At 40.7% G+C, this 7,525-nt stretch overlaps 1 pseudogene; it reads right to left on the bottom strand.

The window, feature by feature from the left end:
* Positions 1–1,091: 1,091 nt before the first annotated feature.
* On the bottom strand, positions 1,092–1,535 carry LOC110201540 (large ribosomal subunit protein P1 pseudogene; annotated as a pseudogene).
* Between the last annotated feature and the right edge of the window lie 5,990 nt (positions 1,536–7,525).

Raw genomic sequence — 7,525 nt, 5'->3', positions numbered from 1 at the left:
AAAACAATCAACTAGGAAATAACATTAGGTAGTCTGATTTCTAACTGGAGGAAAGATTAGGGACTTTCCAAGTTGGGAGAGGTAGAGTGAACAGGTACAATTCCCTGAATTCAGAAAAAGAGGTGTCCCGCTCCCCCCAAGTGTCTGCAAACAGCCAAAGGAACATGAAAACAGTGACTGATTGATCAGTATGGGGCCAGTTTTCGGGTAAGATATATGGGTTGTTTGAGATGTACAGTTGTCAAAAAACTCCTTGTGTCAGTCTTTGTATCTAACTGGGTTTCTGGTCAGCACAACCGAGGTCCTTAGTTAAGGCGTCCCTAAGCAGCAGGTAGGGGTGGTCCTGATGGAATCCTAATAAAGTTCCCCCAGCCCCAACATTCTAACTTCTTTATGGGCCCCACTGAACGGTAAGCACGTCCTGATCTAACCACACAATCTGGCTTTAGCCACACCTAGGCCCCCAGACTCAATACAGCTACTGCCCCCAGATCTAATTCACATATTTGAACAGGTGTGTTCTTATACCCAACCACAATCACATCATCCATTTAGCCCAAGACAGGACCACAATACCTAACTATCCATCTTGACCAGACAGGACCACAATAGCTAGCCAATCAGAGGGCAGCATGACCAGGATGTCTGACCACCAAACCATAGAAGGGACCCCTCCACTATTACCTAATCCCTTAACAAACCCCTCCTGCCTTTTTAATCTTCATAATTCCTGCTGTGTAACCAGTATCATTGGGGAGGGGCAGCTGGGTGGCACAGAGCACTGACCCTGGAGTCAGGAGGACCTGAGTTCAAATCCACCCCAAGACAACTTGACACTAGCTATGTGACCCTGGGCAAGTCACTTAACCCATTGCCTAGCCAAAAAAAAAAACCCAACCAAAAACAAACAAACAAAAATCAGTGTCTTTATACTATAAACTTGCCTGTGTTGTCTTACTAAGTTGCTGGTTCCTCTTGGAACTTAGCCCACTTCTGAGAGGCATCAATCCTCAGTAAATGCCTATTCTTGGATTAGCGGTGGTCTCACTCTGAATTCTTTTTTTTTAAGTTGAATTAAGCTTTTTATTTAATGTTACAAAAAATATTTAGTCAAAGCCCATGTCATCATTGGACTCCTCAGATTCTTCTTTTTTTGCTTCCTCTTTCTTCTTCTCCTCAGCTGGGGCAGCCTTGCTAGCAGGAGCTGCCCCTCCAGCAAGGGCAGCACCACCAGCTGCTGGGGCAGGTCCACCAACTCCTACACTGCAGATGAGACTTGCAATGTTGACATTGGACAGGGCCTTTGCAAATAATACTGGCCAGAATGGTTCAACATTTACACCTGCTGCTTTAATGAGGGCATTGATTTTATCCTCCATGACTGCAACATCGTCGTTGTGAAGGATGAGGGCAGAGTAGATGCAAGCGAGCTCGGAGATGGCCATTTCAGCAGAAGGATGAGGAGAGACTTGTTTGTAGTGCCGCTAGTCTCCGGATGAAGTGAGGAGTCACCCCAACGCGACCTTAGCTTCCAAAGAAGAACCGAGCACCTTACAGACAACTGAAGAGTGACTCTGAATTCCTTGAGACACACCATGAAATCACAACAGTCTGGTTTCCCAACCAGGCAGAGCTAAGTTCAAACAATGCAATAAGATTTTCTCCCAATTCCCACAATTGAATAAAGTTTTCTCACAGGACAGACCTTGGACCAGACCCATAGCTGAATAGAAAGGGAGTTGAGCTAGCTCTAGAATTGAGTCACAAGAGGGGAGTCAGTGTGGTTTCCTCATTTCCCACAATTAACCACTTGCTGTTTTAATTCCCTCAACAAGGAGAGAGCAGTGTAATGAAAACCTAAAGAGTGATGGTGATTGACAGGGTCAAAGGCTGCAGAGAGGTCAAGAAGGGTGAGGATTGAGAAAAGGCCATTGGGTTTGGCAATTAAGAGACTGGTAACTTTAGAGAGAGTGCTTTTGGTAGAAGGATGAGGTTGGAATCCAGACTTCAGAGAGTTAAAAAGAGAATGAAAGCTAGGGAAGTGGAGATACATATCTTTCTCTTGAAGAAAGAATGTCTTTCCTCTTCAAAAGTTCTCCCACCAACTCCATTCCTTATGAGTCACATTACATTCATCACTCTCTCTACCAATCTGGAGTCACACACATACAGCACACAAGATGCCCTCTTGAATATGAGTTACACTGACTAGATCCCTACCTTGGACCTGACATTAATTAACCAATAAGCATTTATCAAGTTCCTAACATGTGCCAGGCACTGTGCTTGGCAATGGGGTCACAAAGACAAAAATATGACAATCCAAGCTTGCCCTCAAAGTGCTTACATTTTTTCTTGCAGAGTCAACATGTACGTATGTGTATATACATATATATGTAAATTCAAAATAAATGCTAGGGAATTTTTTTGGGGGGAATACTAGCAGCTGAAAGGCTCAGAAAGGACTTCATGTTGAAGGTGGCTCTTGAACTGAATCTTCAAGTAAATCAGGGAACCTAAGAGATGGAGGTAAGGAAGGAAAGAATTCTGGGAATGGCAGATAACCAGTGCAAAGACACAGAGAGAAGAGATGTTGGGTGTCACCAATAGTAAGAAGCCCAGTTTGTTTGGACAGTAGAGCATGTGAAAAGAAGCATGTAAGGCTAGAAAAGTTGGACAGGGGCAGGCATGACTGTCTTTTTTTTTTGGGGGGGGCTAGGCAATAGGGTTAAGACCTGCCCAGGGTCACATAGCTAGTAAGTGTTATGTGTCTGAGGCTGGATTTGAACTCAGGTCCTCCTGAATCCAGGGCTGGTGCTCTATCCACTGAGCCACCTTGCTGCCACGTGACTGTCTTTTAGGGCTAATCAGAAGAAAGTACATTTGATCCTAGCAGCAACTGGAATTCAATGGCGTTTATGGAGCAGCGGAATGATATGGTCATCATTGTGCTAGAAGAATTTAAATTTGGCAGCTTTGTGGAGGATGGATTAGGGAGGGGAGAGACCCACAGCGTGCAGATCAGTTAGGAAGCTGGTGTGAGCTAGGGTGGTGGCTCTGTGGATGCAGAAACACTGGGAATCCAGCCTCAGCACCGTTTGCCTATGAAGCATCTTTTCCTGAATTAAACAAGCTTACTTTTTAAAAAAAACTCTGGCAAGTTTTTCTATTGCCCATAAAGACTTTCAGGGTTTTTTTTTTCTCTTCAGAATTGATTCCTTCTCCTTCCTGACTTGGCTTTGTCATGATTTCATCCTTCAAAAGGTAGAGGAGCCAACAAGGGGGAAAATGTCTTCTGGATCCAGTTGTCACTAACAGGGAGGAAATGGTTGCTGGGGTGGAAATGATAGGAATGCTGGTGGGGGGGGGGAGAGAAGTGGCCACTCCACCTGAGAGTTTGTGATACAGAAAGAGGAAATCTAGATTTGGGAAAGCAGACTTCCAAGGGCTCGGAGTAGAGAAAGCTTCAGATGGAGTCAAATGCTCCAGAGCAAGTCAGGCCAGGAGGGGTGGGACATGCTCAAGAGTAAAATTCTGAAGGCACAAATGGAAACAGTTCCAATGTGTGGGGGGGGAATAAGAGATATCTGAAGAAACTGATGTGGGTGGACAGGGAGCTCCCCAGTCAACTTCAATTTTAAAAAGAAAACATACAGAAGATAGCCACAAAGCCAGATAACAGAAGATGAATGAATGAACATGCCACAGTCCTCTAAAAACAATGTCAGGAGTGAGTGCTAACACTCAGAATGGCCTGATGCTGGCAAGGCCTCTAAGCTGAGGACAACAATAAAGGTGGCATCCTTTTGGTTTGGTTTGGTTTTTAGCAATACCGTGAGAAGAAGGAAGCTCCAAAAAGGGATCTTTGCTTGGGGGTGGATGGGACAATACCAGTTAGGCAGCTAGATTTGACTTGGGAGTCAGGAGAGACCTGAGTTCAGAACTATTCTCAGACTCTCACTAGCTGTGTGACCCTGGGCAAGTCACTTAACTTGTCTCAGCTTCAGTTTCCTCATCTGGTAATAACAGAACCTACTTCACAGTGTTGTTGTGAGGATTGAATGAGATTTTATATATGTATACATATATACACACATATATACATACATATATGTGTGTATATGTATACATTTATAAATACATTTACATGTGTGTATATGTGTGTATGTGTGTGTGTGTGTATGTAGAGTGACTGGAAAACCTTAAAGAGTTTTAGAAATGTTAGCTGTTATTTTGCTAGGTATTACAAGAGTGAGAAGACCAAGCTACTGAAATGTTATTCTGCTTCTGTTTTCTCTTCCAAGGAGAATGACCTTTGTCCAGGAAATGACACAGCAGAAATGGCCAGTAGGGAACTGATGCCCAAGATAAGTAAGGAGATGGCAAGGACATAGCTGTTCTTGATGAATTCAAGTCCCCTGTCCCAGATGGATGAACTACATTCTCTCGTCCTGAAAGAACCACTGGCCATGACATCAGAAGGAACATGGAAAGCGGGAGAGGTGCCACAAGACTGGAGAAGGCCAGATGTTGCTTTTAGGACTGAGGAAGGCCAGATAGTACTCTTTCTTTCTTTTTCTTTCTTTCTTTCTTTCTTTCTTTCTTTCTTTCTTTCTTTCTTTCTTTCTTTCTTTCTTTCTTTCTTTCTTTCTTTCTTTCTTTCTTTCTTTTTTTCTCTTTCTTTCTTTCTTTCTTTCTTTCTTTCTTTTCTTTCTCTTTCTTTCTTTCTTTCTTTCTTTCTAGCCAACAGCCCAGATTTTATTTCCTTATTTTCAGTCTGAACTTACAAAACACCAAATGAAATGGGCATTTCCACATCCATAGTGTGACAGAAGAGCAGCATCGCAGATAAAGCTGTGGATCTCCATTACGTGCTGCTTGTTTTTCTTTTAAATACATAATAGATTCCACATAACTCATTCTGAGCTGTTCTGTTTGTCTGGGATCCTCTCTGGCCTTCCTTCCATTTGATATGCTTCTATGACCCTCTTCCCTTGCTTTTTGCTACCCTATCCCTATGCCCTCAGGACCAGATAGATTTACAAGTGAATTCTATCAAACATTCAAAGAACAATTAATTACATTACACAAACTTTGCATGTATGAATTCAACTTCTAAACCAGTGAGAAACAAAGTAGAGAATGAAAACTATAGACCAATGCCACTAATGCATGTTGACACAAAAATACTAAATAAAATATTAGTAAAGAGGCTACAACAACATATTTAAGCCTATATAAAAGTGCTGAAGATTCAGTTGGAAAAATTGGAAAAAGAAGAACAAAACTCTTATAACAAATATGCATAATTGAGCAAGTAAGTTCCTACACTGGCTGAAAATGTGTGGCTCCTTCTGCATCTTTGTCAGGAGATGGGTCACATGTTTCATCATTAGTCTTGGAATCATGGTGAGTCACTGCATTTAGAGTTTTTAGATCTTTCAAAGCTGTTTTTCTTTATGATGCCACTATTATTTAGATTATTCTCCTGGTTCTGCTCACTTCACTCTGCATCAGTTCATACAAGTCTTCTGAGGTTTCTCTAAAACCATCCCCTTCATCATTCCTTGCTGCATAATAGTATCCCAATCACCTTCATATACCTTCACTGTTCAGTCATTGATGGGTACCCTCACAGTTTCCAATTCTTTGCCACCACAAAAAGAGCTACTAGAAATATTTTTGTACATATGGGTCCTTTTCCTCTTTGTTTGAGCTCTTTGTGGGTATAGGCACAGTAGTGACATCACTGGGTCAAAGTTTAGTGACTTTTGGGTCATGTTTCCAGATTGCTTTCCAAAGTGTCTGGACCAGGTCGTTGCTTCAGCAAGGGTGCATTAGTGTGCCTGTTTCTCTGTATTTCCCCATAACCCCTCCAACAATGGTCATGTCTCTTTTTTGTCATCTTTGCCAACCTGATAAGTATGAGGTAGACCCTTAGAGTAGCTTTGATTTGAATTTCTCCAATTACTAGGAATTTGGAAAAAATTTTTTATATGATTGTTGATAGCTTGGATTTCTTCTTTTGAAAAATGACAGTTCATATTCTTTGGCCACTTCTCTACTGGGGAATGGTTCTTGTTCTTATAAACCTGAATCAGTTCCTAATACTAGATATCCTGGATATAAGACCTTATCAGAGAAACTTGCTGCCAAGATTTTGTTCCTAGTTACTTCTTTCTCTTCCAATTTTAGCTGCACTGGGTTTTTTGTGTAATCAAAATTATCCATTATCTAGTCAAAATTATCCATTTCATCTTTTGTGATCCTCTCTATCCCTTGTTTGGTCATAAACTTTTCTGAAAGGTAGTTTCTTCCTTGCTCCTCTAATTTATTTATGATGTCACCTATTAAATCTAAGTCATGTATCCATTTAAAGTCTGTCTGATGTATGGTATGAGATGTTGGTCTAGTGGAGATAATGGTCATCTTTACTTTACCCCTGTTCTTAGGAGAAAGACCTCTAGCCTTTCCCTCTTGCACATAATGTCAGTTCTTGTTTTTGGACAGATTCTACTTACTATATGTAAGTAAATCCTATCCTTTCTTGTGTTATTTTTATTTTTCGTGTTGGCTTTTGTCAAAAGTTTTTTCAGCATCCATTGATATAAAATGTTTTTGAATTATTTTTGCTATTAATGTGGTCTATTATGTTTGTAGCTTTCCTTAAATTGAACCAACTCTGTGTTCCTGGTGTAAGTCCAATCTGGTCATGATGTATAATGAAGTGTATAACCTATATATCAGATTGCTTGCTGTCTTAGGAGAGGGGAGGGAAGGGAGAGAGAAAAATCTGGAACTCAAAATCTTATAACAATGAATGCTGAAAACTATCTTTACAGGTAATTGCCAAGTAAGCCTCATGGACAGTATGGTCCACAGGGTCACAAAGAGTTGGACGTGATGAAACAACAAACGTGCAAAACACAGTGCTAAGGGTTGAGGATACAGAAAAGTAAGAGTACTCTCAAGGAGTTCACATTTTAATGAGGGAGACAACACATAAGGAAGGTTTCAGCTTCAAGTCAGGTGGAAAAATCCCAATGGTTATTAGGGTACAGCAGCAATGCAGATGGTAATGATACTTCTTTAATGTCATTTCCATCAATCAAATACTGATTTCTGATGTAGATCTGTTTGAAAGTGCCAAGGATTTTAGTGTGAAGGACTTTTTTTTTTCTGGGTCTCCAGGGGGTATTGCTTTAGCATCTTTTAAATATGTCATTGTAGCCTCTTTGCTAATATTTTATCTAATGTTCTCCTTTCTCCAAAAAGAGGAAAAAGTTCAAGGAAACAGCTTAGAGGGAAACACCCAATAATTATAACCATGAACATGAATGGGATGAACTCACACATAAAACTGAAGAGGATCAGAGAACAAATCAGAAAGCAGAATCCAACAATATGATGTTTATAAGAAACACATTTTAAACATAAAATTTATGCAGAGATAGAATTAGAGATTGGAGCAAGATTTGTTATGTTTCAGATGTGCTCAAAAAAGCAGGGGAAACAATCACGATTT

Source organism: Phascolarctos cinereus, unplaced genomic scaffold (assembly GCF_003287225.1).
Source record: "Phascolarctos cinereus isolate Bilbo 61053 unplaced genomic scaffold, phaCin_HiC Scaffold_8;HRSCAF=390, whole genome shotgun sequence".
Classification (NCBI taxonomy): domain Eukaryota; kingdom Metazoa; phylum Chordata; class Mammalia; order Diprotodontia; family Phascolarctidae; genus Phascolarctos; species Phascolarctos cinereus.
The sequence above is the reverse complement of the archived record's forward strand: the minus strand, read 5'-3'. Positions and strand labels throughout refer to the sequence as shown.